Genomic DNA, 27,667 nt, shown 5'->3' on the forward strand with positions numbered 1-27,667 from the left:
GATCCTCAGCTCATCCCGTGGCGACACCGCAGACAGCAGACAACTTGCTCTGAATCTAACATGCTAACTCACAACTGACGGCATTCGGCTCCCGGAGGTGCTGCATGGGTGAATTGGGAAATTCTGCATTGTTACAATCCCTGATCGCCTTGCTGTTGTGTCCACTGTCATCCTTGACGCTCCTGCAGACAACTCGGCAGCACTGGTACAGGCCTTGATATTTCTTACGACCAATGAGGGTTCCTTGATCGATGCACCGCCCTCTGCCTCCCCTGTATATGGACATACCTTGCTGTTGCTGGCCCCTGCGTCTATACTGGACTAGGAGTTTTGTCCTATTGTCAATTGAACACATCTCAACTTGCCCATCCCACTCTCCTATTAGTGGAGTCCTCTTATTTACACCTGTTTTGCCACTTTTACGAGTTGCTTGGTTTGGGCAGATACCAGTTGTCCCTCTGCTCTTATGGTATTCTATTTGTTAGTTTTTGTATGGAGTCTGAGAACCTTTTGCCCGCTGGCCTGCGAGACCCTCGTCGTCAGTAGTGCAACACCCCCTAAGTCTAGGAAGCGAACAGTTGGACATTATCATTACAATGACCCACCATGAATCCCTTTACCATCCTTAAGGGGAATGTGCGAGGCATACACACGCCAGCATGCAGATATTCCATATACTCATATCTTAAAAGGCACTCCATCCATATAGCCCTTTTGCAGGAAACTCACCTAGCACATCCTGAGGTGACTAGACTGAAGCGATGTAGGAGAGGGCAGCTTTACGCAACAGGCTACTCTTCCTATGCTAGAGGAGCCTTCATTTGGGGCAGACCGGGCACCCCCATTTGTAGCAGAAGATTAAATTGCTGCTTGTGCGTTGGTGTTGGGTTCCATATATGCACCGAACATGGATCAGGCTTCATCCTTCCATTCGTAATCTAGCCAACTCTCTCGATGGAGTGAGCTTCCCTGATTATTGCGAGGTGATTTTAACACTGTCTTTGATCCCTGCTTGGACCGTTCCTTCCCACCACTGCTCACTGTACCTACAATGCTAGCGGCACATGCATTAAATACCTGGCTCCAAAACTTGAATCTAGTTGACATTTGGCGCTACCGCAATGCTAATGCACAAGTCTATTCATATTCTTCTGCTCCACACCAGTTACATGCCTGCTTTGATAGAATTTTATGCACAACTAATTATATCCTGCAGTCCTACAGACTGACTACTTGGGACAAACTCACTCAGACCACAATCTGCAATTTCTGCACTTAGGATGGGACATGTCTCCCTCAAGAGTACCCACCTGGAGACTCTGCCCGGAGCTGCTAGATGACACAGCAGTTAGGGCATCGCTGGACAAGGCGATTCCCAAATATTTTTAGCAAAACGCTGGCAAGACGTCATCTGGCTTGATCGAATGGGAAACATTTAAAGTCTTCATTAGGGACAACTGTATTGACACACATTGGAACTTGCATAAATCTATTGAGTGTGACCTGATTAGAGCGGAACAAACCCTGATGCAGCACAAAAAGTATGCTACCCAGCACCCCTCATAAACGACACAACTATCATCTGCCCGGGCAGAACGTATATCCCTTTTAGAGAGATTACGTTGTTTAAACTATGCAGCCCCCTCAGCATTCCCACATGCTTCTGCAAATAAATTGGGTAAATTGCTAGCCTGAATGATCCGACAAGATCAAGACCGCAGTCCTATCACAAAACTTTGCTCGGAAACTGGGAATATGCTCTATACCCCTCAAGAGATTCATGCTGAACTTACAAGGCATTATGAGTCCCTTTATTGCTCCACAGCAACAACAGGCCGCTCGGATTTTGATGACTTCTTCTCCCTGATCGCCCTACCCTACTTGACTACTGACCAGCGGGAAGAACTGGAGGAGCCCCTGACCCTCTCTGAGGTGCAGGAAAGTATCCATGCATTTCCTGCAGACAAAACTCGAGGACCAGATGGCCTCCCGTCTGACTTTTAGAACTCCTGTTCTGCAACTCTCGCACCTAGCCTTCTCTCTCTATGAGGAGGCACCTCAGGTAGCATCCCTGCCGGCATCGCAGAGAGAGGCACTGATGGTGTCCCTCCCTAAACCAGGAAAAGACCCATTAAAACTTGGCTCTTATAGACCACTAGCGATGCTCAAAACTGATTATAAGATGCTCGCCAATGCCTTGGTGTCACGGTTGGCGCCCCTGATCCCACAACTGGTTCATCCTGACCAAGACTGTTTTGTACCTGCACGAGACACTTCTCACAACATCAGATGCCTGTTCTGAATCATGCAATACTTAATGCGGGACAGGCTTCAATCAGGATGTCTGGTGCTTGACTTGGAGAAAGCCTTCGCTTCCTTGGAATGGCCTTCCCTGTTTGAATCACCAAAGCGATTTGGCCTCGGCCCTTATTTTCTATGCAAGGTGAAATTACTGTACACCCGACCATGGTTTAGGGTCAAGATGGGTGGGAACGTATCTGACACTATTGAGGTGGGCAGGGGTACACGGCAGGGTTGCCCCTCTCTCCACTTCTGTTTTCCCTAGCGATGGAACCACTGACGGCGTAGATTCTCAGGAGAGGTGAAGACTGGAGCATTCTACTAGGAGACGATCCACACATCATATCACAGTTTGCGGATGGCCTTCTGTTGTATTTTAGGGACATCAATAACATCCCTCCAGAAGTCGCGGTCCTCCTGCAACAGTTCGCTACCCTTTCTGGTTTACGAGCCAATTGGGCAAAATCATGCCTTTTCCCTTTCGATCCAACACTGCCGAATCCAGACCTATGCCTTTCTAGAGTCAGCATGGCAACCAAGGACATTCCGTTACATGGATATACAGATATTCCATGGACAAGAAGATCTTCACGAAGGGAACCTTAGAAGGGCAGTATCATCCATTCGCTCCGAAATGACCTTTTGACAAACACTGCCACTCTCACTGGCAGGAAGGATCACTCTCCTGAAGATGATAGTACTCCCTCGTTTATTATACATCTTTTCCAACTTACCATATCAAGTCCCAGACAGCTTTTTCAAAGGTCTGGAACCCAGAATAAGGCAATTTATCTGGAACAAAGGCAGATGCAGAGTGGCATTGAAAAAACTTTACTTGCCTTTAACTCACGGAGGCCTCTCGGCACTAAACATGGAACATTATTATTTAGCCTTGTAGCTTCAATGAGTGGCACACTGGCTGGCAGAACTTCAGCTCTCTGACACGGCAACCAATTTCAAATCCTGGACGTCTGCGCGACTTGCACATCTTTTCCGCCCACTCACAACTGGGCACCACCTGCATAACTTTTGTTAAATTTAGCTGACCGTTGCTACCGCAGACGTTTAAACCTCACAAAAAGAACCATCCCCTATGCTCCAGCATTAGTGCTTCTAGGCACACAACGAGGCCTGGGAATCATGACTGTTGCTGAACGTGGACCTTGGCACGCTTTGGACTTACACGCACTGGGCAATCTCTATAGTGATAAAAGGCTTACCCCATTTAATGAACTGATGGTAGAGACAGGCCTTCTGGCAGGACAATTTTCACTATACAATTAATTGGTGAGGGCACTGTCGAGCAAATGGGGGGAACTGGCAACTGACCCCCCAACTCATTTAATTGTACAATATGTACAGGTTATGGGACAGGTCAGGCATCTGATACAATGGTTCACTGAAGCACTTAGAATGCATACACTGCACACTCATACTGCACTCCGTGCAGCCTGGGAAGGCGACTCCACTGAGCCCTTTACTGATGCAGCATGGGGTGCAGCCCTGTCCAGTCACATTACCATCCCCGCCACTCTAGATTTCACCTTATACAATTTTGTATTATTCATAGAGCACACCTCACTCCAGCCCGCATTAATAAATACTTTAACCATATAGACGCTGCTTGTCCTCGCTGTAAGCAAGTAGACACGAACATCCTCCACAAGCTGTAGTCCTATCCCTTCTTACACACCTACTGGCACACAGTAACATCATGTCTCTCAATATGCACGTCACACCCACCATTAGAAAATTGGGAACTCTGTATTCTTGGCCTTTTCCCCAGACACAAGAATCATAAAGCCTCCTCGAGATTCCTAGACCTCGGGCTCCTAACAACCAAGTGTCTGATCACTCGGAGATGGAAAGCCGATGAACCACCATCCGGACTGGCATGGAAGAACTATTTTCTAACATGGGCAGATGTTGAAGGGGTGGCATGAAGACGTGAAGATTCTTTGGGCATACGTACATATCCCCTATCTATTAGCTGGGATGAGATGTTATCTCTCCTACGCGAGCCAAACACTGACACGAACTCTAGCGATCCAGCTGAACAATTCATGGTTGTTGGAAAATGGGTTATTGGTAGGGCAGGTAGGTACCTACACCTAGCAACAAGCCACTAACCTCCACATAGGTACAGTTAGGTCTCAGTAAATTAATCCCAGCTCAACCCTTGGTAGCTTGGCAACGAGCGTCAAGGCTTAACTTAGGAGACAAAGTGTAAAGCATTCAAATATCACAAAACAGTAATTAAATAAAACACAGGAAACAGTTTAAAAATCCAAAACCAATTTATAAAAATAGTTTATATTTTTATCTTTAAAATGACACAAAAACGATTAAAATCGGTTCAGGGGAACCGGAGATATGAATTTTTAAAGAATTATTAATTTTCTAGCGCTTAGAAACAAAAAGCGCCAATCGGGTCATCTGGTTGCACCTCGACCGGGGCAAAGTCAAACTTTCAGGCCGACCGCGATGGAGCCCTGCTCGGCTACAGGTCGCGGGAGGCCTCGGTTAAAAAGTTACCTTCTGACTTAGTCTTTATTTTGAAGTTTTTCTTCACCGGGACGAACCTGCCAGTTGAATCCGACCTCCTGGAGCCCTTGTCCGGATACGCGATGTGGGTTTCCTCGGTGGAGACTTTTACCTTCGGACTTAGTCGTTTTTTCGAGATGAAAATCCTTCGACCGGGGTAAACCTGGATCTTGATCCGACGTCCATGGAGCCCTTCTCGGATACGATGGCTGGGAGGTCCCGGTCAACTTTTTACGTTCGGACTTAGTCTCTTTTTTGGATGTTTTTCTTTACCGGGACGAACCACGAAGTCAGGCCGGGTCGCGGTTGAAGCAAGCCGGCTAGAATTTCCGCGGCGGGTCGGTCCCTCTCTGGAGCTTTTTTCCAAAAATTCTCAAATCTTTTCCAAACTTCTGGGGCTTCACCCAGATGTTCTTTTAAGGTTCTTTTGGGGTCCACAGCTCACCCCAAGGGTCCAGAAGTTCTGTGATGGTCCTTGGGGGGTGCGGACTTCAACTCCCAGAATGCACCTGGCGCAAACTCCTTTTTGGCCACTGGACAGTGGTCAGCTGGTCGCTTTCTTCATGAGTTGGTGCAGGGGACTCTGGTTAGCAATTTTTCACCTGTAGCAAACAGGTAGTCCCTCCTTGAACCAGTTGAAGCCAGGCAAAGTCCTTCTTGTGGTGAAGCCCGAGTGTGCTGTTGGTGCAGTCCTTCAGAGTGCAGGTTCCAGGTGCAGGCCAGGGGTCCAGCAGGGCAGTCCTTCTTCTTCTTTAGTTCCTTTCTTGTTGAATTCTGGAGGGGATCTGAGGTGTGGGGTCAGGTCTGCCAGTTTTATCCTTGCTCCTGGGTGAAAAGCAGGGGGGTCCTGATCCTCCAATCAGGTACAGGGTCGTCCCCCTGTGATGACCACTTCCTGGGAAGTGTGGCAAAAATCCATCCCAAAAGGCAACAGTCTCTAAAAATCCAACATGGCTGAATCTGATTTTTGGAGGTTACATCTGGCTGAACCCACCCACTGGTGTGGCTAAAAATCATAAACACACCCCTCTCCTGCCCTCTCCTAATCTAATCAAGGGGGCACCTAGTTGTCTGGGGTTGCAGGATGTGGGGGTGTTGCTGGGTGCTCCAAATGTCCTTCTCTGCCTTTGAAGACCAGTTTGGCCACCCTCCCCCTTCCTGCCTCACCATCTGCTGAGGGGAGATTCTCTCCCCCAAGCACATTCCTTTGTGTGAAGTCAGGCCACTTCACACCTCATCAAGGCAGCCTGGCAGAAGCTGCTGCAGGCTGGCCAATCAGAGCACAGCAGCAAAAACAATGCAGAGCTGAAATTGGCAACTTTTTAGGTAAAGTCTAAACTTTTTACCTGGACAAGTTATATTAAATCCAACAACTGGAAGTTGTGGGATTTATTACAACAATCAATTTGATACCAAATTCTTGGTATGTAACCTTTAAGGAGACTTTAAAATTTAAAATAAAGTCTGCCCATTCTAGCCTATGAAGGCCATTTACTTCAATGAGGGAAAAACGAATTTGGCTGTTTTTACCTCACCAGGGCTTATAAACCTATTTTTATAAAGTCCCTGCTTATAGTTACATGGCACCCAGCCCTAGGGGCACATAGGGCACACCTTAGGGGTGACTTATATGTAAAAATAAGGTAGTTTAAGACTTTGGAAGTACCTTTAATTCCAAAGTCGAATTTGCATATAACTTTAATTTAAAAGCAGCCAGCAAGGCAGGCCTGCTTTTAAAATGACACTGGGCACCTCAGCAGTGCACCTAGGTGTGCACCACCTATGCTGTGGTCCCTAAACCTACATGCCCTACCATATACTAGGGACTTATAGGTAGGTTCACTTAGCCAATTATAATTAGCCTAATTTGCATATTGATTTTACACAGAGCACAGGCCCTGGGACTGGTTAGCAGTACCCAGGGCACCATCAGAGTCAGGAAAACACCAGCATAAAGTGGAAAATGGGGGCAAAAAGTTAGGGGGCCTCTGCAATCAGCCCTGTTTTCCCACACAACCCCTCCCCAGCCCACACGCCCAGGAGACTCAGCCCAACCCTGGGAGAGTCTTCCTGGCTTGTTAGGCGAGGAAGACAGTGAAGAAAACTGGCTGTCCCTTTGCAGGGCCTACTCTGCCTTATATCCTCCTTTCAGGGTCACTCCCTCTGGGTAGTGAACCCACCCCAACAATGAAAGGACCCATTTCAAACTGAAACTTCCCTCTAGGGGGGTCTTCCTCCTCTCTCTCTGCCAACTTGGGTAGTGAGGTGCCCACCTCCCCTACTCCTAACTTTGCTAGGGCAACACCTAGCTTACCCAAAGAGGTCACCCAACACTTGAGCAACCCCACCATGACCAATAGGGTCAGAGGGCCTACTTTACTATTGGCCCTGGGGTCTGCCTCCCAGGCCAAGTACAGTGCTGCCAGGAAGGCTAGCACCCAGCAGAGGCTACTGACAGCTGTCAGTACCCAGAACCACACCCTAAGCTCTCCACTGACAAGGTGGCTGAGCTGCTTTAAGGGCAACTTTGGGGTCCTGGCACCCCTCTTGCTGTCTAGAGTGGGGGGCTACCACCTCCTGTGGCAGACACCCTCCTTCCACTCTCCCTTCTGTCAGTGCAGGGGCAACACCTTGCATCTGGACAGCTGCCTGACTACTCAGGACTTCCTTGGGGTCAGGTGAGGCCTCACCAGTGCCAACTCTGGGCTCCCCCCCTACTGGGGCAGAAGGCCTTTGGCTCCCTGGAACTCTCCTTAAGAGTGGCCTACCCTTCCTTTTCTTCTTTCCTTTTCTTGGGGACCCCTGTCTCCTAACTGTAGGGACTGACTCCCCAGGACTTTGGGTTGGGGGGGTGCCCTGGGCGACCACCCCATCTGGGACCAGACTCACCTCTGGGAGGTCATTGCCCAGGATTCAATCTAGGGGGAGGTCAGCACTGACTACCACCCTAATCCAGTCAATGATACCCTCCCTCTCTAGGGGCACTATGGCTACAGGTTTGGAGGTGACCTCCCCTGTGGCTATCCTGACTTTCTTTGTCTTTCCTGGGACATACATGTCTGGGGTCACTAACCGGTCACTCACTATAGTGTGACTGGCACAGGTGTCTCTCAGGCCAGTGGTAGGGATCCCATTCACTTGAATGTGGTGGAAGTGCCTACTCCCACCCTCAGGGATCACCAGCTTACCATCTGGTCCTGTCTCCCAGCACAATGCTAGGAGGACTTCATCATCTGAGGAATCCTCCTCTATGGCTACACTGGACAGCCCAGTGCTAACCACCTTCCTTGGACAGGCTGCATCTCCTCTGAAGTGACCTGTCTGCTGACAGTCAAAGCAAGCCCTACTGTCCAAGAGTTTTTTTAACCCTGGGTCTCCCTGTCTCTGCTTGTCAGAGTGGGAGTGGGATTTACTCTCCTCCTTCTTAGGGTTCTGGGGTACAGAGGGAGTCTCTGTGGTGGGCTTACCACCTCCATCCTTAGGTTTTTGGGGACCTCTCCCCCCTTCTTGGAGTCTCCCCCCTGGGACTTGACAACCACCCTGGTTCTCAACCACTCATCAGCTGCCTCACCTAGCTCTCTAGGGTTGGTCTGCTTAGAGTCCACTAGATGCTGGTGTAACCTTTCTTAGGTACAATTGGTCAAGATGTGCTCTCTCATGATCAGATTGTATAACCCCTCATAAGTATCTACTTTGTTACCAATAATCCAGCCCTCTAGTGCCTTTAGTGAAATGTCCACAAAGTCAACCCAAGACTGGGTACTGACCTTCTGGGTGTCCCTGAACTTCATTCTATATTGCTCTGGGGTCAGACCAAACTTCTTGGCTAAGCACCTCTTCATACTAGGGTATGAATCTGCCTCCTCCCCCCTTAAGGTCAGAAGCCTATCCCTCCCTGAGTTGGGGACCAACTCCCACAAAAGGGAACCCCAGTATTGAGGCCTAACCCTTCTCATTTGGAGTGCCCTCTCAAAGGCCCCTAGCCACTTATCTATGTCACCCCCCTCTACATAAGCAGGAACTACCCCCTTGGGTAATCTGGGGCAAACTCCCCCACCCATGGACACCTCAGCTTCTTTATCGCTGCTTCCATCTCTTTTCTCTTTGTATGCCCACTTTTTCTTTTCTAGGGCCAGCTTCTCTGCTTCCAAAGCTATGTATGCTAGCTGGGCCTCCAGCTCTCTTTCCCTGATGGATGGGTTCTCTCCTCCTGAAAGGACCCCCTTCCCACCACTAGCTTTGGATCTGCCCCTAGTGACTGTGTTTACTGAGGACCGTTCTTCCTCATCCTCACTTGGGCTCAGATGCCTTCCCTCCCCTGAGTGGTTAGAGCTTGCATCATCCCTTCTTTCTCCCTCCTCTGGAGCTTCTTCTGACTCTACCTCTTGGGCCTCAGCCCATGCTGTCAAGGATGTGATCAGGATTTGCTTCCTGAGATCAGTGGTTGCAGGCAACCCTCTTTCAATACACAACCCCCTAAGCTGGACTACTGTCAGTGTGGGTAGGCTAGCCAGATCAAGCTCCATGGTTCCCTAGTTTTGTGTCAACAAAAACTTTTTGCAAAAATTGGAAACAAGAATTTAGAAAAATTAAAAAAATTCAATAATTGAAATTAATCCAAATTAAAAATTAAAAACAATTTTTGCACTAGGACAATTTAAAGGATTTTTAATTTGTTTTACTTAAAACTGTAACGTGATATTGAACACAAGTACAGGATCCCGTCGCTGCTTCCAATTATGTTGGAAAATGGGTTATTGGTAGGGCAGGTAGGTACCTACACCTAGCAACAAGCCACTAACCTCCACATAGGTACAGTTAGGTCTCAGTAAATTAATCCCAGCTCAACCCTTGGTAGCTTGGCAACGAGCGTCAAGGCTTAACTTAGGAGACAAAGTGTAAAGCATTCAAATATCACAAAACAGTAATTAAATAAAACACAGGAAACAGTTTAAAAATCCAAAACCAATTTATAAAAATAGTTTATATTTTTATCTTTAAAATGACACAAAAACAATTAAAATCGGTTCAGGGGAACCGGAGATATGAATTTTTAAAGAATTATTAATTTTCTAGCGCTTAGAAACAAAAAGCGCCAATCGGGTCATCTGGTTGCACCTCGACCGGGGCAAAGTCAAACTTTCAGGCCGACCGCGATGGAGCCCTGCTCGGCTACAGGTCGCGGGAGGCCTCGGTTAAAAAGTTACCTTCTGACTTAGTCTTTATTTTGAAGTTTTTCTTCACCGGGACGAACCTGCCAGTTGAATCCGACCTCCTGGAGCCCTTGTCCGGATACGCGATGTGGGTTTCCTCGGTGGAGACTTTTACCTTCGGACTTAGTCGTTTTTTCGAGATGAAAATCCTTCGACCGGGGTAAACCTGGATCTTGATCCGACGTCCATGGAGCCCTTCTCGGATACGATGGCTGGGAGGTCCCGGTCAACTTTTTACGTTCGGACTTAGTCTCTTTTTTGGATGTTTTTCTTTACCGGGACGAACCACGAAGTCAGGCCGGGTCGCGGTTGAAGCAAGCCGGCTAGAATTTCCGCGGCGGGTCGGTCCCTCTCTGGAGCTTTTTTCCAAAAATTCTCAAATCTTTTCCAAACTTCTGGGGCTTCAGCCAGATGTTCTTTTAAGGTTCTTTTGGGGTCCACAGCTCACCCCAAGGGTCCAGAAGTTCTGTGATGGTCCTTGGGGGTGCGGACTTCAACTCCCAGAATGCACCTGGCGCAAACTCCTTTTTGGCCACTGGACAGTGGTCAGCTGGTCGCTTTCTTCATGAATTGTTGCAGGGGACTCTGGTTAGCAATTTTTCACCTGTAGCAAACAGGGAGTCCCTCCTTGAACCAGTTGAAGCCAGGCAAAGTCCTTCTTGTGGTGAAGCCCGAGTGTGCTGTTGGTGCAGTCCTTCTGAGTGCAGGTTCCAGGTGCAGGCCAGGGGTCCAGCAGGGCAGTCCTTCTTCTTCTTTAGTTCCTTTCTTGTTGAATTCTGGAGGGGATCTGAGGTGTGGGGTCAGGTCTGCCAGTTTTATCCTTGCTCCTGGGTGAAAAGCAGGGGGGTCCTGATCCTCCAATCAGGTACAGGGTCGTCCCCCTGTGATGACCACTTCCTGGGAAGTGTGGCAAAAATCCATCCCAAAAGGCAACAGTCTCTAAAAATCCAACATGGCTGAATCTGATTTTTGGAGGTTACATCTGGCTGAGCCCACCCACTGGTGTGGCTAAAAATCATAAACACACCCCTCTCCTGCCCTCTCCTAATCTAATCAAGGGGGCACCTAGTTGTCTGGGGTTGCAGGATGTGGGGGTGTTGCTGGGTGCTCCAAATGTCCTTCTCTGCCTTTGAAGACCAGTTTGGCCACCCTCCCCCTTCCTGCCTCACCATCTGCTGAGGGGAGATTCTCTCCCCCAAGCACATTCCTTTGTGTGAAGTCAGGCCACTTCACACCTCATCAAGGCAGCCTGGCAGAAGCTGCTGCAGGCTGGCCAATCAGAGCACAGCAGCAAAAACAATGCAGAGCTGAAATTGGCAACTTTTTAGGTAAAGTCTAAACTTTTTACCTGGACAAGTTATATTAAATCCAACAACTGGAAGTTGTGGGATTTATTACAACAATCAATTTGATACCAAATTCTTGGTATGTAACCTTTAAGGAGACTTTAAAATTTAAAATAAAGTCTGCCCATTCTAGCCTATGAAGGCCATTTACTTCAATGAGGGAAAAACGAATTTGGCTGTTTTTACCTCACCAGGGCTTATAAACCTATTTTTATAAAGTCCCTGCTTATAGTTACATGGCACCCAGCCCTAGGGGCACATAGGGCACACCTTAGGGGTGACTTATATGTAAAAATAAGGTAGTTTAAGACTTTGGAAGTACCTTTAATTCCAAAGTCGAATTTGCATATAACTTTAATTTAAAAGCAGCCAGCAAGGCAGGCCTGCTTTTAAAATGACACTGGGCACCTCAGCAGTGCACCTAGGTGTGCACCACCTATGCTGTGGTCCCTAAACCTACATGCCCTACCATATACTAGGGACTTATAGGTAGGTTCACTTAGCCAATTATAATTAGCCTAATTTGCATATTGATTTTACACAGAGCACAGGCCCTGGGACTGGTTAGCAGTACCCAGGGCACCATCAGAGTCAGGAAAACACCAGCATAAAGTGGAAAATGGGGGCAAAAAGTTAGGGGGCCTCTGCAATCAGCCCTGTTTTCCCACAATGGTGATGATATAGGACTAGACAATTGGTATGTTAACGCTGATGGCTGTACCCTTAACATCTTTCCTAACCCTAAACAGCAGTTGCGGTCAGGATATCATCGGCAAATTATTTTAATGTGTCACCCTGGACTCAAACACATTACCATTCACGTAGTTATATTGGGGGCCCCTTTGGCTAAGGGGATGGGGGGGGTCATTGGCTCAGACTCCAAGTTTAAGTTTAGTTTTGCTCTGTTGTATTATTCTTCTGAATTATGTTATTCTGTTTATCATCAATGTTGGATTTACACTTATAAATGATTCTATGGACACACCAATTATTTCGAGGACAAAACATAAGGTTATAAACTGCGTGAAGAAGCGCTCATGGGACTAAGCAGATGGACTTTCACTGTGGCCCGCACCCAATGGCAATCGCCTTGAAGAACACATTCGGCCCTAATCAATAGCTCATTACTAAAAAGGAGCAATTTTATCATGATCAACAATTTTCTAGCTCTTTGGGGCGCGATTCAGGAGCCATAAATAGTATCTGAAAGCTGAACAAGTGTAACAAAATTATTTACCAAAACTGTATTTGTAAAGCTTTACTGATTAAAACTAATAAAAAGATTCAAGCAAAAAAAAAGGTCTGCATATTGCAAGAAAAACAAAATAACTCCACGTGTCTAGGCAGACATTTTGGGACTAAGGGCCTCATTATGAGTTTGGGGTCAGACCACCAGACTGCCGTAGTGGCGGCCGTCGAAAGACCAACATGTTGGGGATCTTCCAGACCACTGTATTCCAAGTTACACAGGCAGGACCGGCGAAAGCGAGTCAAAAAATCCACATAATCAGTACTGCTGAAAGCGGGAAATAGGAGGTCCAACCACCAGTACTGACACCCTATCAACCAACCACTGAATGTATTACAAGTCGAAAAGTTGCAGTGGTGGACACCCATGGCGGTCCTCCAATGGCAGTCTGAAATCATGGCAGTTCTCTGTTAACAAAGTAATACACAACACCACATTGTATTCATTTGAAAACAGCACAGCTGTCACACATAGCCACACCGACACACCTGCAAAGAACACCATAAAACACACCCCTTCACAAAACACAATCCTTTGCATCTACAATGCCAAACACTGAAGCCAGGGCACATTGAAAAATCACCAAACCATAGATTAGGCACCCCCACAACCTTCCCTAATCATATATCCCACACACTCAACACACTCCTATGTCCAATCTAATCCATTTGCACTTAACAACCCCATTAACTCACCGTCACCTGTTCATTTCACACCACTTATTTTTTAATCACTACCATGTCACCCCAGAAAAATCCCTGTTTCACTGAAGATGAGTTAAGAGTCATGGTGGAAGAAATCATAAGAATAGAGCCACTTTTATTTGGAGCACAAGTCCAGCACACTACTATTGCCAGGAAAATGGAAATGTGGCAAAGGATAGTCGACAAAGTGAATTCTGTAGGCCCCACCCCGCGCACAAGGGATGACATCAGGAAGAGGTGAAATGACCTCAGGGAGAAGGTATGTTGCATGACATCCAGGTACCAGCTGCATGTCCAGAAGACTGCCTTTGGTACCCCCACCCCTCCCTTACAACTCACATCCTGGGAGGAGAAGGTCTTGGCCAACCTGCATCCTGAGGGCTTGACAGGAATACCTGGGGGAGTGGAGTCTCATAAGTCACAACACAAAAATATAACCAACCTGTATTGTCATTCATGCTCACTGATCACCTTCTGCCACCTTCCTGTCACCCCACTCACCAGCCCAGTGTCTACCTGTCCATAGACCTTGGTCTGACATCTCACATGTGAAGCAGACTCACCTGGGGGGACAGCATCTCCGTATAGTGTGTGTAGTACAGGGACTGACTGCACTATAATTAACAGCAGGCCCTGTTCTACAATTACAAAAACCAGAACAGTGTATCCTACTCAAAACCCCCACCTGAGAAGCTGACATCTGTATAGTGTGTGTAGTACAGGCATTGACAGGACTGAAAAGGCCAGAAGGCACTGCTACTCTCACTCCACTCAGCCAACACAGTGTCCTCTGCTTCAATGACCCTTGTCCCTGAACTCCCCATTGAATGGTACTCACCTGGAAGAATGGCAACTTTACAGTGTGTGCGAAGTACAGGCACTGGCAGGACTGAGAAGGCCACAAGGCACTGCTACTCTCACTTCACTCAGCCAACACAATGTCCTCTTCTCCAATGACCCTTGTCCCTGAACTTCCCATTGAAGGGTACTCACCTGGAAGGCTGAACTGCACAGTGTAAGTGTAGTACGGGCACTGACAGAACTGAGAAGGCAAAGAGGTACTGCTGTCACTCCACTCAGCCAACACAGTGTCCTCTGCTCCAATGACCCTTGTCCCTGAACTCCCCTTTGAAGAATATTCTACTGGAAGAATGACATCTGTACAGTGTGCGTTTAGCACAGGCACAGACAGGACTGAGAATGCCAGGAGGCACCACTACTGTCACTCCACTCTGCAAACTCAGCGTCCTCTGCTCCAATGACCTTTGTCACTGAACTCACCATTGAAGGGTACTCACCTAGAAGCAAGACATTTGTATAGTGTGTATAGTACATTCACTGACAGGACTGATACGGCCCAGAGGCACTGGTACTGTCACTACAAACACCAAAACAGGGCCCCTTCCCTGAAGACAACAGCATTTCAAATCTCTAATGATGTGCACTCACTGAGAGAGATAGCATCTGTCAGGTATTATGAAGCAGTGAGAGGGATAGGACTGCAACTCACAGCAGGCAATGCTCCCCGAACTACAAACAACAAAACTGTGTCCACCCCACAAATCTGTGTACCAAATCATCATTGAAGTCTTTTCCCTTGGGAGAAAACCATCAGTGTAGTGTGTGTAATACAGGAAGTTACATGACTGCAGCTCAAAAAGGATCCCTTACTGTCACTCCATACACTAGTCCAGTACACACTTTCTAATATACCCTTATTTGACGCATCACACATGAAGTGTACACACCTGGGGGGATGACATATAACATGTGCATGGAGTACAGGGAGTGACATGACTGCTAAGGCCAGGAGGCTCTGTCTCCTCAAGTCCAAATACAAGCCCAGTGTGCATCTGTCCAAAAATCCTTGTTTTTTTAATGTTTAATGGAAGTGTACTCACCTGAGAGGATGACCTATGTGTACAGTGTGTAGTATTTGGAGTAACATGACTGTAGATCTCAAGAGGGTCAGTCCCTGTAACTCCAATAACCAGGCCAGTTTCCATACAACACTGTGCATCTGTCTGTGAACTCACAAATGAAGTTTACCCACCTGGGAGGGACCAATATACATATCTTGAGCAGCTAAGCAAAGTTAAAAAAAATTGTGGACAAGGAATGACAGCTCAACCTGTGTGCAGCAAAATGATGACAAAATCAAAGGCCTCACGATGCATCATCTGAATGGTATTGGCAGCAGACACATTCTCAATGCACTGACCACTTGATGGAAACAATCACATACACAACAAATTCCTGGGTCTGCCTCCATTATAGTCAATTAGGCTAAAACATGATATAAACAACAGTCTGCCCAGCCACTGTTTTGCCTGCCCTGCTGGCAAGATTTAAGTCTATGCCCATCCTCCAAAGTGATAATGAGCTCATACATTCTGAAGCTGGGTGACTGAAAAGGAATTGGTATTTTATTCCAATTCCAAGTCAATACAATTGATTGCATGCTTACCTGTCACATAAGGTAAACCTGAAAATTCAATGTGTACATGGACTTTGCTAAATGTCACTGTAAACTGTTGAAGGTAGATGTCACAATACAACCTGTAATACTATCTCTCATATCAACAGGACTAGCTGCCACTGGGAACACTGAGCCCACTTAAGAGACTTCCACTACCCTAATGGATGAAGCCCTGGACAACACTCCTAGGCATCTGGATGTTGAGGACGGTTCTGGCCCATTAGGGCAACCTGGTCAGGCAACACCAGGAGCCTCACCCTGACCACATCAAGCCCTCTCAGCTTGTTTGCATCTATATCGCAGGCATCCATCGCCCCCTAACCTGTGTACCAAGGACTGTGACAACCATCTTGTGCCCCCAGTCCAGGATCCTGAGTCACAGCAACACACTTCTGACAATGATGGTCCTGTAACCTGTGCAAAGGGTGCAGGCACGTTGGGGTAGGGTGCATGGGAGGGATGTTGTGGGCCAATGGCATGAGGCTATTAGGGATGGTGCTGGCCAGGACACCATCAGCCAAGTCTTGGGAGTCTATCAAGATTCCCAACGCGTGATAGGCCGGGTACTTCATGAACTCTGGGAGAACAAGCAGCTGCAGATGGGCTTCCATCATGAGTCTCTGGAAAAGTGGGAGGCCACCAAAAACATCCTGGCCTCGCTGTCAGGGGTGTTCAGGGAGATCAGTAGTACCCTGATTAGGGACCGTGAGCAACACAACAACCCTTCTTCATCTGTCACAGTCACTGGAAGGGAGGTCCTGTCAGGGGAAGGACCTACCTCAGACACCCCTGCATTTGTAGCAGCAGAACACCCCACAAGCGGGGCCATCAAGCTAAGCATCCCAGGGGTGTAGATGACAAGACACCAACCACTACCAGCAAGTGACCTCTTCCTGAAGGAACTCTTTTGTGTGCCACATATTTACTCTGTTGATTGTTCTATGACCACCTTCCATTTCCTATGGTAGTTGGACACTGGATATTGGACTTCAAGTGTTGTGGCATCTACTAATATGATCACATCCACCACAACTGATTACTACACTTTGCTTTTCTGTTGCATCATTCAATGATTTCCTACACCTCTGCCAATATACTCACCTATCACCAATACATTGCCTGCTACCTTCTTTTCCTCATTCCTAAATGTTGAAATGTAAGCCCATGTGATGCACATGAGCAAGACACAGGATGGTAATGGAAGGAGAGATATGTCTCAGGGCCGAGGATGATTGCGATGATTTGGGATTCCTTTGAAGCTGCTGCAAGAGGTTTGGAAAAATGTATGGAAGCACAATCCCAAAAAATACTTGTTAACATTAAAAATGGGAATATACTTGTTATCACTCTTAAACTGAAATATCCTTACAACAATTGATTGCCACTAAACGAATCTTCAAGAGATTAACTCTGAATGCTGCCTCTTTTTTTTTATTAAAGAACACTGCATGTTATTATAGGGCCAAAATCTTCCTTTTTTTCTCCAACAAGTTACTTTTTCCCAACTGTCAGGCTATGGGCTTACTACTGATAAGTGTGAAGTATTACCTTTAAATGTGTTATGTAACAAGCAACTTTGTAATCACACAGGATTTGCCTGGCAACCTCCTAAGATAAAGTACTTAGGATTTATAGTATGATTTTGCAGGTAGATGATATTGAAGATTTGAGATAATATATGGTGGTTTGAGTATAACTATTAATGGAAAATTGCAGCTATTGGCTCGTTGTGTGGCCTGTGTGCTGCCTGACATTTATGTGCAGATGGTGGACATACCATTAGACTAACCATGACCTGTGCTGGATCTGATGTGATTTTATGGTAGTAACCTATTCAGAGATTGCCCTCAGAAGAATTGAAATTCTCGATATGAATATGTAATTAGCTTATAGACAAATTTGTAAAATACTTTGGAGAAAATTATTGGATGAGAATAGGCCGTGTCTCGTCTATTGGGTGCGGACAAATATTGGGGCTATTAGATAAATGGCCGCCGTATTCACAAACCTATTAATGGGCTAACATTTTGAATGCTTATTGTGACAACGCCGATGCTGTGCTGCATTGTGGGTACGGGATGAGGCGGTAGGTTTAAAAGCAAGCACCACCAATGGCTCGGATCGGTTTCATGCCTCGGTAAGGGCTGTTATGGGGGTTGCGGAAGGTGAATTACTGATATATTAATAAGGTAAGCCATCTAAAATAAGGTGCCCATTGGTTTAGTTTGGCTTCTTTGATAACATGTGATAGCATAAGGGCTCACTCGCTATGTCTTTGTTGGCGGCATGGGGTAATCTTTTCCCCATTGGATTTTTGATAAAGCGATTAACAAGTACTGTGGTAGAAACTGGTGGAGGCTGTCGCTAATAATAAAGAGTATTATCTTTTCTTTTGTCTAAGCCCGGTTGTCGGGATAAAACATCCTTGTCAAAATAGAATAGACTTGCAGAGTTGTGAATAGATGTGCTTATTTGTGGATGGTAAATTTGTGTGTCTGACAGGGCTCTTATTTATTTCACATTAGATGATATTGTTGCTTTGCTTTGTGGTGGTGGCGAGGTTTGCTTGATTCTGACAATACATGTGAATAATAATGGTGACATTGTTGGTTTGATATGGTCATTTCCATTCTACATTAGGTATTACTTTCAATATAGGCAACATGTTGCCTACAGTGCAATCACTGTTCTGAACATGAAGGATGGTAATTGATTAAAAATAAAAACAAAAAGGTATGAGTGTCTTCCAATGTGGTTTGATAATAGAAATCATGAATATTGTACTAACAAAAACGGCCAACTTCCTTTGTGTAACTAGCAATATATTTATATGAAATAGCTTTTTGGTGACTATGTGCGAATGAAACGGCACAGGCCGACTATTGAACATAAATATGGTGAAAACTATTAAAAATAATACCTTCATTTGTGGTAACAGTTGGTTTGAAGTATTGCTGAGTTTGTGAAAAAAAAATCTTATTACATAGATGTGTTTTTTATTAGCTCTATTGGTCACTTTTTTGTTTATTTCATCGTCAAGTCTGTAAGTTGTGTTGTTGTAATAGTGTGTATATATGTTTTTAAGATAGAAGTATGTGGAATCCGTATAAAGCATGTCTTTTATTCATTTTTTGATTTCTAAATTTTATTGTATATATTGTTGGTATCCCTTGTCTGTATATTAAGGTATTAATTAAATGTGACAAGTTAATATTAATTGTTTCATGTTTGTTTTTGAATGTTTATGTGGACTCATAATGTAAGGGTTTTACATTTATTGTATTACAGCCCTGAGGAAGTACTGTTTTGAGGACAAAACACATTGGCTGATGTTGTTATGAACGTGTCTTAACCCCTTGGGTGCCCAGGACGAGGTGATCTTGTCCTCAGCGCCGGTTCCCCGGTGCCGAGGAGGAGACCACCTCGACCTGCTATGGGCCCTAGCGCTCCCCCCTATGGCCAGGCACCCCCCTTCCCTGGGCAGGGATGGAAGGGGAATCGCTTCGCATTCCCCCGCCCCCCTCCGTGACCCTCCTGTGGCGTCTGATGACGTCAGCGCGCTTTCGCACGCTGACCTCATCAAAGGCCTTCCCTCCAGCGCCGATCGAAGGAAAAATGCTTTGCATTTCTCCTCTGATCACGTGGAGGGGGCAGAGAAGCCTGAAAGGAGAGGAAGGCCTTTCCTCTCCTTTCAGGCTTCTCTGAGCATTTCTGCTGCCCGATCGCAGAAATGCCACTAGACACCAGGGAATTGTTTTGTCTTTTATTTACTTGACAAGGAGAGCGGCCCCTTGGGCAAGGGCCGTTCTCCAGGGGGGCAATTTGTTTTTTGGCTGTTTCTGCCCCCCTGGGGGCAGAAACCCCCCTAGACACAAGGGATTTATTTTTTGTGTGTTTTTTATTTGGGAGGAGCGACCCCTTAGGCAAGGGTCGCTCCCCTGGTGGCAAAATGAAATCTTGGCCATTTCTGCCCCCCTTGGAGGCAGATCGGCCTATTTCTATTAAGCTAATCTTCCCCCAAGGGGGGCAGAAACCACAAGACACCAGGGATTTTTTTTGGACAGTTTCACTTGAAGGGAGCGATCCCTTAGACAAGGGTCGCTCTCCTGGGGGGGCAAATTTGTTTCAGGCCATTTCTGCCCCCGTTGGGGGCAGATAAGCCTATTGTAATTAGGTTGATAAACCTCTAGGAACCAGGGATTTTTTTTTTGTTTTGTTTTATTTTTTTATATGTGGGGAGCGACCCCTTAGGCAAGGGTCACTCCCCAGGGGGCAAAATTAACTTTGGGCCATTTCTGCCCTCCTTGGGAGCAGATCGGCCTATTTTTATTAGGCCAATCTGCCCCCGGGGGGCAAAAACCACTAGACACCAGGGATTTTTATTTTTTTGTGAAAATTTCACGCAAGGGGAGCGACTTCTTAGGCAAGGGTCATTCCCCTGGGGGGCAAATTTATTTTAGGCCATTTCTGCCTATTTTCATTAGGCCGATCTGCCTCCAAGGGGGGCAAAATCCACTAGGCACCAGGGATTTTTTTTTTCGGCGCCAATTTCACGCAAGGGGAGAGACCCCTTAGGCAAGGGTCGCTCCCCTTGGGGGGGCAAATTTATTTTAGGTCATTTCTGCTACCCTTGGGGGCAGTTTGGCCTATTTCTATTAGGCCGACCTACCCCCGGGGGCAGAAACCATTTAGGCACCAGGGATTGGTGTGTGTGTTTTGTTTGTGGTGGGGCAGCCCCTTGGGCAAGGGTCGCTCCCCATGGGGGCACATTACTGTAATCCATACCTGCCCCCCTTGGGGGCAGATCTGCTTATTTTTGGAAGGCCCATCTGCCCCCAAGGGGGACAGAAAGCCCACCAGAGACCAGGGAAGATTTTCCTTCAAAATAAGAGGGTGCGGGTATGGCCATACCTCCACCACAAATAAATGGGGACAAAGTTGTTCTGCCCAACAGTGGGCAGATGGGGTAATTACTCCCGATCCACACCCCGGGGGCAGGAAGTCTACTAAATGCCAGGGAACTTTTTTAAAAAATAGTGGGGTGGTGGCTACCAACCAGTATGGGCATGGTTATGCCCCCACCCCAACTGAAGGGGGTAACAGTCTTTCAGCTCTCCCCCGCACACTAAAACATCTTATCCCACGGCAAGCAAGTGGACATTTGATTATTTGGGGTTTTGGTTTTACATTTGGGCCTTGAGAGCTTGGCTAACTCTCAAAATCGTCCCACTTGGAATGGTCACGGCTGCACTTTTTGGCCTTTGGGACGCTGCCATGTAGAAAAATCCACAAGACCTAGACACATCTGAAAACTAAACATCTGGGTGAGTCCAGGGTGGTGTGCTTCACATGCACCCCGCACCATTTTCTTGCCCACAATGCCCTGAAAACCTCCAACTTTGCTGGAAATCACACATTTTTCCCACATTTTTGTGATGGAACCTACCGGAGTCTGCAGGAATCCACAAAATTCCTACCACCCAGCATTATCTTATCTACACCGATAGAAATTCTGCCCCACTTGTCAGCCTAAAAATGTTTTTCCCCAAACTGCCCCTTTGGACCCGCTTTAGTTCCCCCTCAATTTTGACATGTTTTTGGCTCTTCCCTGTCATAGGCACTTGGCCCACCTACACTAGGTATCATTTTTACCGGGAGACTGGGGGGAACTTTGGGTGGTAGGAAATTTGTCCTGATGCGGTGATCCCACACAGAAATGTGGGAAAATTTTGATTTTTTAGCTAAATTTGAGGTTTGCTGGGGATTCTGGGTACGAAAACACTGGGGAATCCACGCAAGTCACACCTCCCTGGACTCCCTCGGGTGTCTACTTTTCAGAAATGTCTGGGTTTGGTAGGTTTCCCTGTATGGCTGCTGAGCCCAGGACCAAAAACGCAGGTGCCCCCCGCAAAAACAGGTAGTTTTGTATTTGATCATTTTAATGTGTCCAGATAGTGTTTTGGGGCATTTCCTTTCGCGAGCTCTGGGCCCACCCACACAAGTGAGGCACCATTCTTATCGGAAGACTTGGGGGAACACTGGGTGGAAGGAAATTTGTGGATCCTCTCAGATTCCAGAACTTTCTGTCATCGAAATGTGAGGAAAAAGTGTTTTTTGGCCAAGTTTGGATGTTTGCAAAGGATTCTGGGTAACAAAACCTGATGAGAACCCCACAAGTCACCCCATCTTGGATTCCCCTACGTGTCTAGTTTTAAAAAATATGCAGGTTTGGTAGGTTTTCCTAGGTGCCGGCTGAGCTGGAGGCCAAAATCTGCAGCTAGGCACGTTGCAAAAAACACGTCCGTTTTCAATGTAAAAATGTGATGTGTCCATGTTGTGTTTTGGGGCATTTCCTGTTGCGGGCGCTATGCCTTATCTGCAGACTTGGGGGAACGCTGGGTAGAAGGAAATTTGTGGCTCCTCTCAGATTTCAGAACTTTCTGTCACCGAAATGTGAGGAAAAAGTGTTTGTTTGGCCAAATGTTTAGGTTCGCAAAGGATTCTGGGTAACAGAACCTGGTGAGAGCCCCACAAGTCACCCCATCTTGGATTCCCCTGGGTGTCTAGTTTTCAAAAATGTGCAGTTTTGGTAGGTTTTCCTAGGTGCCGGCTGAGCTGGAGGCCAAAATCTTCAGCTAGGCACTTAGCAAAAAACACGTCAGTTTTCAAAGTAAAAATGTGATGTGTCAATGTTGTGTTTTGGGGCATTTCCTGTCGCGGGCGCTAGGCCTACCCACACAAGTGAGGTACCATTTTTATCGGCAGACTTGGGGGAACATAGAATAGCAAAACAAGTGTTATTGCCCCTTGTCTTTTTCTAATTTTTTTCCTTCCAAATGTAAGACAGTGTGTAGAAAAAAGATGTTTATTTGAGAAATGCGCTGTAATTCACATGCTAGTATGGGCACCCCAGAATTCAGAGATGTGCAAATAACCACTGCTCCTCAACACCTTATCTTGTGCCCATTTTGGAAATGCAAAGGTTTTCTTGATACCTATTTTTGACTCTTTATATTTCAGCAAATGAATTGCTATATACCCGGTATAGAATGAAAACCCACTGCAAGGTGCAGCTCATTTATTGGCTCTGCGTACCTAGGGTTCTTGATGATCCTACAAGCCCTATATATTTGGCTCTGGGTACCTAGGGTTCTTGATGAACCTACAAGCCCTATATATCCCTGCAACCTGAAGAGTCCAGCAGACGTAACGGTATATTGCTTTAAAAAATCTGACATTGCAGGAAAAAGTTACAGAGTAAAACGTAGAGAAAAATGGCTGTTTTTTGCACCTCAATTTCAATATTTTTTTATTTCAGTTGTTATTTTCTGTAGCACACCCTTGTATGATATACACAAATTACCCATTGCTGAATTCAGAATTTTGTCTACTTTTCAGAATTGATTGGGTTTCTGGGATCCAGCATTGGTTTCATACCCATTTCTGTCACTGACTGGAAGGAGGCTGAAAGCACAAAAAATCATAAAAATGGGGTATGTCTCAGTAAAATGCCAAAATTGTGTTGAAAAATGTGTTTTTCTGATTCAAGTCTGCCTGTTCCTGAAAGCTGGGAAGCTGGTAATTTTAGCACCACAAACCCCTTGTTGATGCCATTTTCATGGAAAAAACCATAAGCCTTCTTCTGCAGCCCTTATTTCCCATTTTGTTTTAAAAAACAAATTTTCACTATATTTTGGCTATTTTCTTGGCCTCCTTCAGGGGAAGCCACAAAAGTCTGGGTACCTTTAGAATCCCTAGGATGTTGGAAAAAAAGGACGCAAATTTGGCGTGGGTAGCTTATGTGGACAAAAAGTTATGAGGGCCTAAGTCCGCCCTGCCCCAAATAGCCAAAAAATGGCCTGGAACCTGAGGGGGAAAAGGCCTGGCAGTGAAGGGGTTAATTTTGAAAGGAAAAAAAGAATAACGAGAAGACAACAATGAAACAACATTGATTGATCGGACTTTCTTAAGTTTATTGAAAGTGGTGCACCATTGAAATTTATATATTTTACATGCGCCAACCACGCATGCCTGAACAACGCAGTCGGACCAACAACTGCGATGTTTCCACACATGCCTTTACCACGCATGCCTTTATAATGAATTTTCACTGTAAAAGCATGCCTATAAAGACATGTGTGGGAATTGCGTGCGTGGTTCTAGCATGCTACCCCACCAGCCGCCCTAAAAACATAACTATCCCAATCCCACCTTCCCAAAAAACACTACTACCCCAACTCCCCACCCCACCCCTAAAAACCAAAGTATCCCAACACACCCACCCACCCTAAAACCTTCCCCGACCCCCCCACCCTCTCCTAAAACAACCGAACCCCCACCCACCCTAAAATCAAAAATACCCCGACCCCACTAAAATCAAAAATACCCCGACCCCCCCACCCTTACCCCTAAAAACAAAACTGCTCCATCCCCCATCCCGTCCCTAAAAACAAAACTACCCCAACCCCCCACTCCCACCCCTGAAAAATAAAACTAAACTGCCTCCCGCCTTAAAATCCAAATGACCCCAAGCACCACCCCACCCCTAAAAACAAAATTACCCTAGCCCCACCCCTAAAAACCAAACTACCCTGACCCCCACCCCTAAAAACTAATCCCCAACTCTGCCTCAGCCCCACTTACCTACCCCACCCCACCCTAAAATCAAAACTACCCCAGCCCCTGCCCCTAAAAACAAAACTACCTCACCCCACCCCTAAAAACAAAACTACCCCGACTCCCCAACACTCCCTAAATACCAAACTACCCTGACCCGCACCCCTAAAAACTACCCCAACCCTGTCCCAGCCCCACTTACCTACCTCAACCCCCACCCTGCCCCTAAAATCAAAACTACCATGACCTTCCCACCTCGCCCCTTAGAATAAAACTACCCTGCCCTCCCACCCCACCCCTACAAACAAAACTAGCCAGACCCCCACCCCTAAAACCTATCCCCAACCCTGTCCCAGCCCCACTTACCCCCAGACCCCACCCCTAAAAACCAAACTACCCTCACCCCTGCCCCTAAAAACCAAGCTACCCTGATCCCCCTAAAACTACCCCCAACCCTCCCCTAGCCCCACTTACCTGACAGCGTTCTCTCCTGATGCACTCTCCCTTTTTCTGTGCCTTAATCACACATATGCATTGTTCAGCACATGCGTGGTTATGGCAGGGAAAAAGGGAGTCATTGTTCATGCAAGCGTAACCACTCTTGTGTTGTTAAATGTATGCGTTGTTCCAGACTCGTCGGTCAGGGCGTTTCCCTGTACCACGTCTCAGCTAAATTGCTGTGCTTCTAGCATACACTGAAAAGGATATAGAGCAAAAATGGCCCCTTCATTTATATTGTAACTTTTTGTTTTCCATTATTGTTAGGTGCATCTCCTGGAGAAATACAAAGTTCACTGTTTTCCTCTTAAGTGGAGCAGGTACTTTATAGTGTCCATTGGCTGTCTCCATACACCTCATATGCTGAGTGGTGAATATATATTTAACTGAGGGCCCCAGGCTGTTTCTCACCTAACTACCACTGTCATTGGTCAGTTTGCCAGCTTGGGCCAGGCATATGTTATGTTATGTTACAAGGAATGTATAAAGAACACGGACACCAAACAAGGTTTTACGGCGCTAAGGTCACAACAGCGGGAAGGCCACAAGAGGTAGTCAAATGCATGTTTGAAAAGCCAAGTTTTCAACTAAGATCTAAAGCTTGCATATGAGGTTGAAACTCTGATGTTGATGGACAGAGAATTTAAGAATCCGGGTGCAAGTGCCAAGAACATGGATCCCCCCAGTCTTTTCACTTGAACTTAGGGACTTCTAATACATTTTGACACACAGGATTCAAATTGTGCTTTGGTGTCATGGTTTCTAATTCTGGAGCTCAAAAGGAAGGACTTTTGCCAAAACATGACTTAAAAATAAAACACCCGGTTTTAAAAAGGGTTCTCTGAGCAAGTGGGAGCCAATGTCATTTGACTAATAAGGGTCTAATAAATCAGAATCTGGCCTGATTTTGAACAAGCTGTAGTTTCTGACTCAGAGCCTTAGGCAGGCCCAAGTAGAGGGAATTCACATGATCAATTTGTGAAATGATGAGGGCAATTATATTCTGATAAAAGCATCACTGGAAAGAAAAATCTGATTTTTTAAACTTTTTAAGAAGAAAAAGAAGGCCAAGGTCACTGCGCCAATCTGAGGCTTCAGTGAGAGATTTTCCTCAACCATAATTCTGAGGCTTTTGATTGCACTTTTTCGAGCGGGAGGGGCACCCATCTCCAAAGGTGAGGTGGAAGAATTCCACTTATACAGTTTATTTTTGGTTGTCACAATCTCAGTTTTGCCTGAGTTCAACTTCAGTTGATGAGAGTTCATCCAATCACAGATAAAGAACATAGTGCTCTTTAAGAATTTGATAGATTCCAGAGAATCATCCAGTATCTGCATGTAATCAGCATAATTATATACCTTCACTTTATGTTTTTGTATGGAATGAACCAATGGACGAATATATAGTTTTAATGAGAGGGGAGGCAAGGAGTAGCATTGTGGTACTCAACACTCAAGTTCAACCTTGGGGGAGCAGAAAGGGGAAAGATGCACTGATTGGTATCAGTCAGATAGAAAAGACACCAACCAGTCCAGAGCAACCCCCTACAACCTAACAACCTTGACACAGTCAATTAGAATATCATGATCCACTGTGTCAAAGGCCGCTGATAAGTGCAGCAGGAAGAATGCATGGGCTAGTCCTTTGTCTGCTTCTTCTCTCATTTCATCCACTACGGATAGTATCACCACTTCTATGGAATGGGCAGGACAAAAGCCTGCCTGATGGGAGTCCAGGAAAAAGCAGTCTTCTAAAAAGGAGCAGATATGGTGTGCAATATGGGTTTCCAATATCTTGGCCAAATAAGGTAGTAAGGCAGTGGTTTTCAAACTTTTTAATGCTGCACCCCCCCCAGTGAAAAATAAAAATCATTGGGCCCCCCTCAGACTTTTTCACAATTATTTTAGAAAGATGGCAATGTTTAAATATGTCTAAACTTATTTAAACATTGCAGTTAAGTACTGTTACCTTTTTAAAACTGCAATAACATGCTTCTGCTTAAAACAAAGGCATGTTATCTGTATAATATTTCTTTTGGCCAGAGTTTGGCGCCCCTCCCCCCCCCCCGGGATCACTTGAGGCCCCCCAAGGGGGGCCCGCCCCCCAGTTTGAAGACCTCTGTAGTAAGGAGATGGGGTGATAGCTCTTTAAGATAGAAATGATCATCCCCAGCTTTTTTTCAACAATAGGACTACCAGAAGCATGCCCTGGCTTACGGATAGGTTAAGCAAAGAGATAGCTGGATCCAGGAATACTGAAAAAAACTGTTTTTAGGATCCTTGGGGGACAGATATCATAAGGTATTCTAGATTTAACCTTGGTCATCAGCTACGACAAATCATCTTTAGCGATGGCCAGAAATGCTGTTTGTTTGCTGGGTTTATATCTTCCAGAGGGCCAAAACTAGTAGAAATACTGGAAGGGATGCTAGTTTGTATCATCTGGATTGTTTCAATGAAAAATTAATTCAAATCATTTCTCATTTTTTGAGTGGGGACCACTCATGCATTTAAGCAAGTTTGGTAACCATGTTGAATATTACTTTAGTGTTGTTTTCTGACCTTAAAATTAAAAATAAGAATGTTTTGGACTCCCAGATCAATTTCTTTTAAGCATTGAGCTGCTAAACAAAGCTGTCCTTTTTGTCCTGCAATTATCGTTTCCACCAGAGCAGCTCAGATTGGCGTAATGTGAGTTCCACTTTCTTTAAGTCATC

Source organism: Pleurodeles waltl, chromosome 1_2, assembly GCF_031143425.1.
Source record: "Pleurodeles waltl isolate 20211129_DDA chromosome 1_2, aPleWal1.hap1.20221129, whole genome shotgun sequence".
NCBI classification, from domain to species: domain Eukaryota; kingdom Metazoa; phylum Chordata; class Amphibia; order Caudata; family Salamandridae; genus Pleurodeles; species Pleurodeles waltl.